Genomic DNA, 11,413 nt, shown 5'->3' with positions numbered 1-11,413 from the left:
AGGAGAGGAGACGAGACGAGACGAGAGGAGAGGATTAATTCTGCTCCTTGAACGAATTAACTTATTAACGGTCTGACCTTTCCGATGTTTGTGCTTGAATACTGAGTGTGCCTGATGACTGGGGAGTTACATTCCATGTCATTAAGCCTGATTCTGACTCATCTGCTGCAGTCCTTTCACACAATTAGACTCTACACCATGTGAGAGGCGCAGCATGTATCCACTGGCACACCATGCATCTGCCTGCCGTTTCAAGTCGAGGCCTTTCTTCAGACCAAGTCAGGGGAAAGGGGAAGGAGAGATGGAGACGGTACTCGGGAATTACAGTGGGGGTGCAGTGCTGCAGAACTCTCGTCCGAGAGAAGAGGAGAACGTCTGAAGAAGGGTCCCGACCCATAACGTCACCCATTCCTCCCCTCCAGAGATGATGCCTGCCCCGCTGAGTTACTCCAGCATTGTGTGTCTATCTTCTTCAAAGTTTAGTTTAGTTCAGTTTTAAGCAAACAACCTGTTTCTTGATTACCTTGATAGTGGGATAAATATAACTTAACATTTTTTAACTGGGCAGCACGGTGGCGCAGCGGTAGAGTTGCTGCCTTACAGTGCACAGCACCAGAGACCCCGGTTCGATCCTGACTACAGGTGCTTGTCTGTACGGAGTTTGTACCTTCTTCCTGTGATGAATCGGGTTTCCTCAGAGATCTCCGGTTTCCTCCCACACTCCAAAGACGTACAGGTTTGTAGGTTAATTGGCTTGGTGTAAATGTAAAAATTGTCCCTAGTGAGTGTAGGGTAATGTTAACGTGCGGCGATCGCTGGTCGGCGCGGACTCGGTGGGCCGAAGGGCCTGTTCATCTGCTGTATCTCTAAACTAAAACCAAACCAAACTAAACTAGGTCACCAGCTAAAGTGTTTTTTCGGGTTATGTAATCAAAGCTAGATACAGATCACAATGAACAGGTGTAAAAACTTGTTTTAGGCTGTTATCACTGCGTTCCATCTGTCACCCTGTTGCTTTTATAATTACAGTATACGTTCTGCTCTGTTATTGTGTTTCCACTATTGCAGCAATCCCCAAATGAACGCTGGTGCCACCAACTGTGACCATCTCCCATGAAGATATTATGAGACTCAAAGTAAACGCAACTGCCACAGGTTCTTGCCATGAGAAGATTGGTTGAAAGATCCATCACCAAGTAGAAACATAGAAACATATAAAATTATAAAAGGACTGGACAAGGTAGATGCAGGAAAAATGTTCCCAATGTTGGGCGAGTCCAGAACCAGGGGCCACAGTCTTAGAATAAAGGGGAGGCCGTTTAAGACTGAGGTGAGAAAAAACTTTTTCACCCAGAGAGTTGTGAATTTATGGAATTCCCTGCCACAGAGGGCAGTGGAGGCCAAGTCACTGGATGGATTTAAGAGAGAGTTAGATAGAGCTCTCAGGGCTAGTGGAGTCAAGGGATACGGGGAGAAGGCAGGCACGGGTTATTGATAGGGGACGATCAGCCATGATCACAATGAATGGTGGTGCTGGTTCGAAGGGCCGAATGGCCTCCTCCTACACCTATTTTTTATGTTTCTATGTTTATATGTTCATAGAAGATCAGGGAGGCAAATGGTGACCATTGTGTTTGGTGTCACAGAGTGATAGGTGTAGTCATTTAGTTTACTGTCACGTGTACGGAGGTACAGTGAAAAGCTTTTGTTCCGTGTGAACCAGTCGGCGGAAAGACAATGCATGTGTCGGAAGGAACTGCGGATGCTGGTTTAAACCGAAGGTAGACACAAAAAGCTGGAGTAAAGGGCCTGTCCCACTGTACGAGGTAATTCAAGAGTTCTCCCGAGTTCTCCCCTGATTCGAGCTCGCATATTAACATTATCCTACACATACTAGGGACGATTTTTACATTTACCAAGCTAATTTACCTGCATATCTGTACGTCTTTGGAGTGTGGGAGGAAACCAAAGAACTCGGAGAAAACGCACGCAGGTCACGGGGAGAGCATACAAACTCCGTACAGACAGCACCCGTAGTCGGGACCGAACCGGGGTCTCCGGCGCTGCCAGCGCTGTAAGGCAGCAACTCTACCGCTGCGTCAGAGTGCCACCCTGCGTTGTTCCATGGTACAATCCTTCTAAACAGATGGTTTAATTATGGACAGGTAACCAGGAGTCTCGGGTTGATTTGGAAAGCCGTCATTGAGTGGAGTTCATGCCTAGACCTGCTGATGGAGTGTCTTTGGGGAACAGCAATTTCCCACCGCTGGTGATTCCAACATCTGAATCACAACGTACTTCATGTTAAGTCAAGTCCTCGTGCTTGGAAACAGGAGACAGGGCACATCAGTTTGATAATTGCTCATACAGTGAGCTGGATGGGAGGGCGCATTTAGTTTAGTTCAGAGATACATCGCGGAAACAGGCCCTTCGGCCCACTGAGTCAATGCCGACCAGCGATCTATCACACAGAGAGTTGTGAGTCTGTGGAATTCTCTGCCTCAGAGGGCGGTGGAGGCCGGTTCTCTGGATACTTTCAAGAGAGAGCTAGATAGGGCTCTTAAAGATAGCGGAGTCAGGGGATATGGGGAGAAGGCAGGAACGGGGTACTGATTGTGGATGATCAGCCGTGATCACATTGAATGGCGGCGCTGGCTCGAAGGGCCGAATGGCCTACTCCTGCACCTATTGTCTATTGTCTATTGATCCCCGCACACTAGCACTATCCTACACACACTAGGGACAATTTACACTTATGCCAACACAAAGTATACAAACCCAAGCCAATTAACCTACACACCTGTATGTCTTTGGGACGTGGGAGGAAACCGGAGCACCCGGAGAAAGTCCACACAGATCCCGTGGTCAGGATCGAACCTGGGTCTCTGGCACTGTAAGGCAACAACTCTACAGCTGTGCCACCGTGCCATGTTTTGTAAGATGTCTATTCTGTGCTGAGTTGGGTTGTCCATGTCTTGTCAATTCTAATCTCTTGGGTAATTTTTCTGGTGAGTGAATAGAATACTATGAAGGCTGAGCAGGCTAGGACTCTATTCCCTGGAGCGCAGGAGGATGAGGAGTGATCTTACAGAGGTGCACACGACCATAAGAGGAATAGATCGGGTAGACACACAGAGTCTCTGGCCCAGCGTAGGGGAATCGAGGAACAGAGGACATAGGTTTAAGCAAAGGAGGAAAGATTTAATAGGAATCTGAGCGGTAACTTTTTCACACAGAGGGTGGTGAGTGTATGGAACAAGCAGGAAGTGAGGCTGGGACTATTGCAACATTTAAGAAACAATTAGACAGGTACATGGATAGGACAAGTTTAGAGGGATATGGGCCAAACGCGGGCAGGTGGGGCAAGTGTGGATGAGACATGTTGGCTGGTGTTGGCAGTTTGGGCCGAAGGGACTGTTTCTAAGCTGTATGACACTATGACTATAACACGACTCTATACAACTGTATTAAGGGTGGCACGATGGCCTTACAACGCCAAAGACCCGGGTTCGATCCCTACTACGGGCCAGTCTGTACGGATCTTTTGTACGTTCTCCCCGAGACCAAAGACGTACAGGTACATTGGCTTGGTAAATGTGAAAATTGTCCCTAGTGGGTGTAGGATAGTGTTAACAAGGGGTCACAGTTTAAGGATAAGGGGGAAATCTTTTAGGACTGAGATGAGAAAAACATTTTTCACGCAGAGAGTGGTGAATCTCTGGAATTCTCTGCCACAGAAGGTAGTTGAAGCCAGTTCATTGGCTATATTTAAGAGGGAGTTAGATGTGGCCCTTGTGGCTAAAGGGATCAGGGGGTATGGAGAGAAGGCAGGTACAGGATACTGAGTTGGATGATCAGCCATGATCATATTGAATGGCGGTGCAGGCTCGAAGGGCCGAATGGCCTACTCCTGAACCTATTTTCTATGTTTCTATGTTCTATGTTAATGTGCGGGGATCGCTGGTCGGCGCGGACCCGGTGGGCCGAAGGGCCCGTTTCCGTGCTGTATCTCTAAACTGACTAAACCAAACATAGAATGGCTTTTTAACAGGTTTGTTCACGAAGATCCCGGTAGGGGAGCGCGGTGAGAGCGAAGACCTACTCGATTGGGGAAGTTTGAAGAAAATTGCTGAAGGCTGGGAAAGGTTTAAGGAAAGCACAATAGAGTTATTTATGGGGGAAAGTTCAGAGGAAAGACTGAAATTGAAACATCCTGCAAGTAAAGGTAAAGTAAAACAGAACCAGGATATGTACTCCGGATAAGTTAACGCAATATTGGTGGTAAGCTGAGCGAGTAACGTTTGATGCTTGGAATCTCTGTGGTGTTATATTTGTCTAAAAGCTTACTCTTGTATTGGTAGGATATTACATTCTCTGAAGTTGTGCTCAAAAACATTCCAGCATCCCGCTGTGCTTTGATATTGATATTAGCAATGAGATGAATAGATCGGGTAGGCGCACAGAGTCTCTTGCCCAGAGTAGGTCTATCAAGAACCAGAGGACATAGGTCCCACTTTGGCGATTCTTTTTGGTGACTGCCGGTGACTGACATAGTCGTAGCAGGTTGCCCCTGGACTGGAACCCCCTATGACAATGTCTACAACAACCTACCACCTAGTTGACGTCAAGCTATGGCAAGCTACCGACAACCGGTGACCCATTAGGACGTCCACCTACGACCACATCTACGACAACCCACATCCACCCGCGGCAAGCCATGACAGGGTAAGACAATCCAGTCGCCGGTACCTGTCACCGGTTGGCGCAGGTTGACGTAGGTAGTCGCCGATGGAATTCACCAAAGTTAGCACCGGCGACAACCTACGTCATCCTGGCGACAGCACCCACGTCAGGAGAAGGCAAGCTACGCTCATTGGCATCAAACCCACTGTCGCCGAAAAGTTTAGAACATTTCAAAAATCCAGCGGCGACCAGAAAAACTCTACGACTCTTTGGCCGACTGAGGAGACTACTCACAACCATACAGGCGATACCCCGACAACCATGTGGTGACAGCCTAATCGCCTGTAGTCGCCTAAAAAAATCGGCCAGGGGTATAAGGTGATATTAGTCAGGTGAAGGAAGGAATGTGGATGATCAGCCATGATCACATTGAATAACGGTGCTGGCTCGAAGGGTCGAATGGCCTACTCCTGCACCTATTGTCCATTGTCTATTGTCCATTGACCTGCAGATGTTGCTTTACACTGAAGATCTGGGGCATTTTATCCCAAACACTACACTTTGATGAAGCAAATGGACCTACCACACAACCTGATCTAATTATTCTAAGGACCCAATTAAAATGTTTTAATTAGGAGCTATAGAGTTCGATCGACAGAGGGGGGAACAGAAATCAGCAGAGACAGTGGGTAATTGGCAATTGATGTTCATTTTTGGAAGCCTCCCTCTGTTAAAACTACAGTTTCCCATCTCCCCATTACTCTCTATCCCCAGAGGGCTTCACACTGTTAGCAATCTTCCTCAGGGCACAGATTGGCATTGGTTTCATAAGGTCATAAGCAATAGGAGCAGAATTAGGCCATTCGGCCCATCAAGTCTACTCCGCCATTCAATCACGGCTGATCTATCTCTCCCTCCGAACCCCTGCCTTCTCCCCATAACCCAGCAACTCTGACAGTCTTAGAATTGAATTTAAAAGAGTAGGAAGATTGCAATAGAGTCATAGTCACAGAGTTATACCACGTGGAGACTGTGTGTGCATTATACCCTGAAGACAGACACAAAATGCTGGAGCAACTCAGCGGGATGGGCAGCATCTCAGGAGAGAAGGAACGGGTGACGTTTCGGGTCGAGACCCTTCTTCAGACTGAGAGTCAGGGGAGAGGGAGGCTGGAGATATGGAAGGTTAAGATGTGAAAAACGAGAGGTCTATGGGGATGAAGGTTAAGGAAATGTAGAATGGTTCATTGTTAGCTGAAGGGAAGGTGACAACGAGGTGTACAAAGTGAAATGTAATGAGGAGGGTGACGTTCAGAGTTGTTTCAAAGAGAGAAGCAGGACCTGGAGAAGGAGGGGTAGAGGGAGGGGAGGGGGTGGGCGAGGGGGTGGGGGAGGGGGAGGTGGTGGGGCAGGGGGGGGGTTAGGGGGAGGGGATGGGGGAGGAGGAGGGGGGGGAGAGGGGGAGGGTTAGGGGGAGGGGTAGCGGGAGGGGGTGGGGGAGGGGGGGGGGAGGGGGAGGTGGTGGGGCGGGGGGGGGGTTAGGGGGAGGTGGTGGGGCAGGGGGGGGGTTAGGGGGAGGGGATGGGGGAGGAGGAGGGGGTGGGAGAGGGGGAGGGTTAGGGGGAGGGGTAGCGGGAGGGGGTGGGGGAGGGGGTGGGGGAGGGGGAGGTGGTGGGGCGGGGGGGGGGGTTAGGGGGAGAGGGAGCGGGAGGGGGTGGGGTAGGGGGTGGGGCAGGGGTAGAGGGAGGGGTAAAGGGAGGGGGAGGGGGAGGGGGAGGGGGTGGGGTAGGGTGTGGGGAGGGGGAGGGGGAGGGGGAGGGGGTGAGCAGGAGGTGGAGGGGGGAATGTTTATTAGCACATGATCTGCCGATTAAATCATAAGTAAATTATGTAAGAAAAATGCAGATAAACTTCACAGTTAGGAACGGATACAAGGAAGAGCGTCTCTCTGTGGATTTGCGCGGGCCAACTTTGATCTGCTTGTGTCCACAATCATTTTTATAGGAGGCAGTATCCATGATCAAAAGGCTGATTTGCAAAACTCTTTAACTCCCCCTCCCATTCCCACACTGACCTTTCTGTCCTGGGCCTCCTCCAATTCCTTCAATGCAAATTGGAGGGACAGCACCTCATATTTTGTTTGGTCAGTGGCATGAATACTGACTTCTCTAACTTCAAGTAACCCTCTCCATCCCTCCCCCCTTCCCAGTTCTCCGACCAGTCTGACTCTCTCCGACTACATTTTATGTCTGTTTGCTTTGTTGTCAACTTCTCCCAGCTAACAACGATCTGCTCCACATTGTCATTGATCTCCATTCCCATAGTCCTGTTTTCACACCTTACACTTGCTTATCTATGTATCTCCCTCTCCCCTGACTCTCGGTCTGAAGAAGGGTCTCGACCTGAAAGGTCACCCATTCCTTCCATCCAGCCTGTCCCGCTGAGTTACTCCAGCATTTTGTGTCTATCAAAAGGCTGGGATTTGACAATGCCCTTTTAGCTTTGTGAATCTGTTTGTTTAGTTTAGTTTAGTTTAGAGATACAGTGTGGAAACAGGCCCTTTGGCCCACCGAGTCCACGCCGACCAGTACACTAACGCCATCGTACACACACTGGGGACAATTTACAATTTTACCGTAGCCAATTAGCCAACAAACCTGTACGTCTTTGGAGTGTGGGAGGGAAACTGAGATCTCGGAACCGGAGTTCCACCTCACAGTGGAAAATGTCTTCTAACTCTCACCCCCCCCCCTCTCCGCCGGTCAGATCTCCGCTGCTGCTGGCGGCTTCAGTTAAACGGAAGGGCTTCCTGTCATCTCCACACTGTCTCACCCCCTGCCTCTGTAAACTGCCTTCTTCCTGTGGTGTGTAGGAAGCAACTGCAGATGCTGGTTTAAACCGAGGATAGACACAAGACCCTGGAGTAACTCAACGGGACAGGCAGCATCTCTGGAGAAAAGGAATGGGTGACGTTTCAGGTCGAGACCCTTCTTCAGGCTGATATCAGGGGAGGGGGAGAACCATAGATAAGGAAATATTCTTTATCTATGCCTCTCTCTCTAAGAAAAAAACTTCAGAAATCGGAAGATTTCGGATGTTTTTTCACAGAGAGAGGGAGAGACATAGATAAAGAATATTTCCTTATCTCTCTCTCTCTCTCTCTCTCCCCTGACATCAGTCTGTAGAAGGGTCTCTCGACCCAAACGTCACCCGTTCCTTCTCCCTGTGTTGATTGTGTCTTGGTGATTTGGGCACCATATCTGAGGAAGGATGTGCTGTCTCTGGAGAGGGTCCAGAGGAGGTTTACAAGAATGATCCCAGGAGTGAGTGGGTTAACCTATGATGAGCTTTTGTTGGCACTGGGCCCGTACTTGCCTGAGATTAGAAGAATGAGGGGGGGGGACCTCGTTGAAACATACAGAATAGTGAAAGGCTTGGATAGAGTGGATGTGGAGAGGATGTTTCCACTGGTGGGAGAGTCTAGGTCACAGCCTGCGAAGATTACGAATTAAAGGACGTTCTTTTAGGAAGGAGACTAGACAGTTTTAAGGGGGCACTAACAGCACGTTAGTGTGCACCACACATCCAAGTTGTCGATATGCAGAGTACTGCCCTGCCGACTACAAATTCAGAAGGTTCAGAAGGAGAAGAAATGTCATTAGTCAGAGGGTGGTGAATCTGTGGAATTCTTTGCCACAGAAGGCTGTGGAGGCCAAGTCTGTGGATATTTCTAAGGCAGAGATTGACAGATTCTTGATTAGTGCGGATGTCAGGGGTTATAGGGAGAAGGCAGGAGAATGGGGTTTGGAGGGAGAGATAGATCAGCCATGATTGAATGGCAGAGTAGACTTGATGGGCCGAATGGCCTAATTCTACTCCTATTCCTTATAACCTTATGACCTTGTGGTTCCCTAGGTGGCGCCGTACATGGCAGACTTTGTGGTCTTTGGAAGGGATAGGATGTGGACCCACAGTCCCGTGTATATCAACGGGTCGATGGTGGAAAGGGTCAAGAGATTCAAATTCCTGGGCGTGCACATCTCTGAAGATCTTTCCTGGTCCGAGAACCCTGATGCAATTATAAAGAAAGCACATCAGCGCCTCTACTTCCTGGGAAGATTGCGGAGAGTCGCTTTGTCAAGGAGGACTCCCTCAAACTTCTACAGGTGCACAGTAGAGAGCATGCTGACCGGTTGCATCATGGCTTGGTTCGGCAACTTGAGCGCCCTGGAGCGGAAAAGACTGCAAAACGTAGTAAACACTGCCCAGTCCATCATCGGCTCTGAACTCCCTTCCATCGAGGGGATCTATCGCAGTCGCTGCCTCAAAAAGGCTGGCAGCATCATCAAGGACCTACACCATCCTGGCCACACACTCATCTCCCCGCTACCTTCAGGTAGAAGGTACAGGAGCCTGAAGACTGCAACTTCCCCACAGCCATCAGGCTCGGCTCGGACAAAACTTTGAACATTAATAGCCCATTATCTGTTTATTTGCACTTCAATAGTTTATTTATTGATGTGTGTATATATTTATATAATGGTATATGGACACACTGATCTGTTCTGTAGTCATGCCTACTATATTGTGTTGTGCTGAAGCAAAGCAAGAATTTCATTGTCCTATCAGAGACACATGACAATAAACTCTCTTGAATCTTGAATCTTGAATCTTGAGCCTGTCTCGTCTTTTTCTTCTTTGGCTGTTTTGGTCTGCGTTTACTTGTATGTTTTTAGTGTACCTTTAGTTTTTCCTCATCTCAGTCCTAAAAGGCCTACACCTAATTCTTAACCCTGGCTCATTGTCAACTCAGTATTAATTGTGAAACTCTGACTAATGCTGATGTTATGACTGCTTTCGACTGATTAACTTAATCCTGAGCCATTACCTCATTGGAGGCGTTCGGACTATCATTGATCGAACGTTACTGGACTTTATCTTGCGCTAAATGTTATTCATGTTATTCCCTTTATCACGCTGCTTCAACAGGGCCAGCAGCATAATCAAGGACCAGTCCCGGCCACTCTCTCTTCTCCCCTCTCCCATTGGGCAAAAGGTATAGAAGTATGAAAACGTACACCTCCGGATTCAGGGACAGTTTCTTCCCAGCTGTTATAGAAACATAGAAACATAGAAATTAGGTGCAGGAGTAGGCCATTCGGCCCTTCTAGCCTGCACCGCCATTCAATATGATCATGGCTGATCATCCAACTCAGTATCCCGTACCTGCCTTCTCTCCATACCCTCTGATCCCCTTAGCCACAAGGGCCACATCTAACTCCCTCTTAAATATAGCCAATGAACTGGCCTCAACTACCCTCTGTGGCAAGGAGTTCCAGAGATTCACCACTCTCTGTGTGAAAAAAGTTCTTCTCATCTCGGTTTTAAAGGATTTCCCCCTTATCCTTAAGCTGTGACCCCTTGTCCTGGACTTCCCCAACATCGGGAGCAATCTTCCTGCATCTAGCCTGTCCAACCCCTTAAGAATTTTGTAAGTTTCTATAAGATCCCCTCTCAATCTCCTAAATTCTAGAGAGTATAAACCAAGTCTATCCAGTCTTTCTTCATAAGACAGTCCTGACATCCCAGGAATCAGTCTGGTGAACCTTCTCTGCACTCCCTCTATGGCAATAATGTCCTTCCTCAGATTTGGAGACCAAAACTGTACGCAATACTCCAGGTGTGGTCTCACCAAGACCCTGTACAACTGCAGTAGAACCTCCCTGCTCCTATACTCAAATCCTTTTGCTATGAAAGCTAACATACCATTCGCTTTCTTCACTGCCTGCTGCACCTGCATGCCCACTTTCAATGGCTGGTGTACCATGACACCCAGGTCTCGCTGCATCTCCCCTTTTCCTAGTCGGCCACCATTTAGATAATAGTCTGCTTTCCTGTTTTTGCCACCAAAATGGATAACCTCACATTTATCCACATTATACTGCATCTGCCAAACATTTGCCCACTCACCCAGCCTATCCAAGTCACCTTGCAGTCTCCTAGCATCCTCCTCACGGCTAACACTGCCCCCCAGCTTACTGTCATCCGCAAACTTGGAGATATTGCCTTCAATTCCCTCATCCAGATCATTAATATATATTGTAAATAGCTGGGGTCCCAGCACTGAGCCTTGCGGTACCCCACTAGTCACTGCCTGCCATTGTGAAAAGGACCCGTTTACTCCTACTCTTTGCTTCCTGTTTGCCAGCCAGTTCTCTATCCACATCAATACTGAACCCCCAATGCCGTGTGCTTTAAGTTTGTAAACTAATCTCTTATGTGGGACCTTGTCGAAAGCCTTCTGGAAGTCCAGATACACCACATCCACTGGTTCTCCCCTATCCACGCTACTAGTTACATCCTCGAAAAATTCTATAAGATTCGTCAGACATGATTTACCTTTTGTAAATCCATGCTGACTTTGTCCAATGATTTCACCACTTTCCAAATGTGCTGCTATCCCATCTTTAATAACTGACTCTAGCAGTTTCCCCACTACCGATGTTAGACTAACTGGTCTGTAATTCCCCGTTTTCTCTCTCCCTCCCTTCTTAAAAAGTGGGGTTACGTTTGCTACCCGCCAATCCTCAGGAACTACTCCAGAATCTAAAGAGTTTTGAAAGATTATTACTAATGCATCCACTATTTCTGGAGCTACTTCCTTAAGTACTCTAGGATGCAGCCTATCTGGCCCTGGGGATTTATCGGCCTTTAATCCATTTAATTTACC

The 11,413-nt window shown here is 48.2% G+C and overlaps 1 long non-coding RNA gene across 1 annotated transcript; it reads right to left on the bottom strand.

Moving 5' to 3' along the window:
• Positions 1-1,962: 1,962 nt before the first annotated feature.
• On the bottom strand, positions 1,963-8,750 carry LOC116984627. The gene is made up of 3 exons (XR_004415087.1): positions 8,620-8,750; positions 2,226-2,228; positions 1,963-1,973 (listed from the first exon to the last, which is right to left on the bottom strand). It is a non-coding gene; the product is annotated as an uncharacterized LOC116984627 (long non-coding RNA).
• Positions 8,751-11,413: the final 2,663 nt, after the last annotated feature.

This window comes from Amblyraja radiata, chromosome 2, assembly GCF_010909765.2.
Source record: "Amblyraja radiata isolate CabotCenter1 chromosome 2, sAmbRad1.1.pri, whole genome shotgun sequence".
NCBI lineage: Eukaryota > Metazoa > Chordata > Chondrichthyes > Rajiformes > Rajidae > Amblyraja > Amblyraja radiata.
Note: the sequence above shows the minus strand (reverse complement) of the source record. Positions and strands in the feature narration are given on the sequence as shown.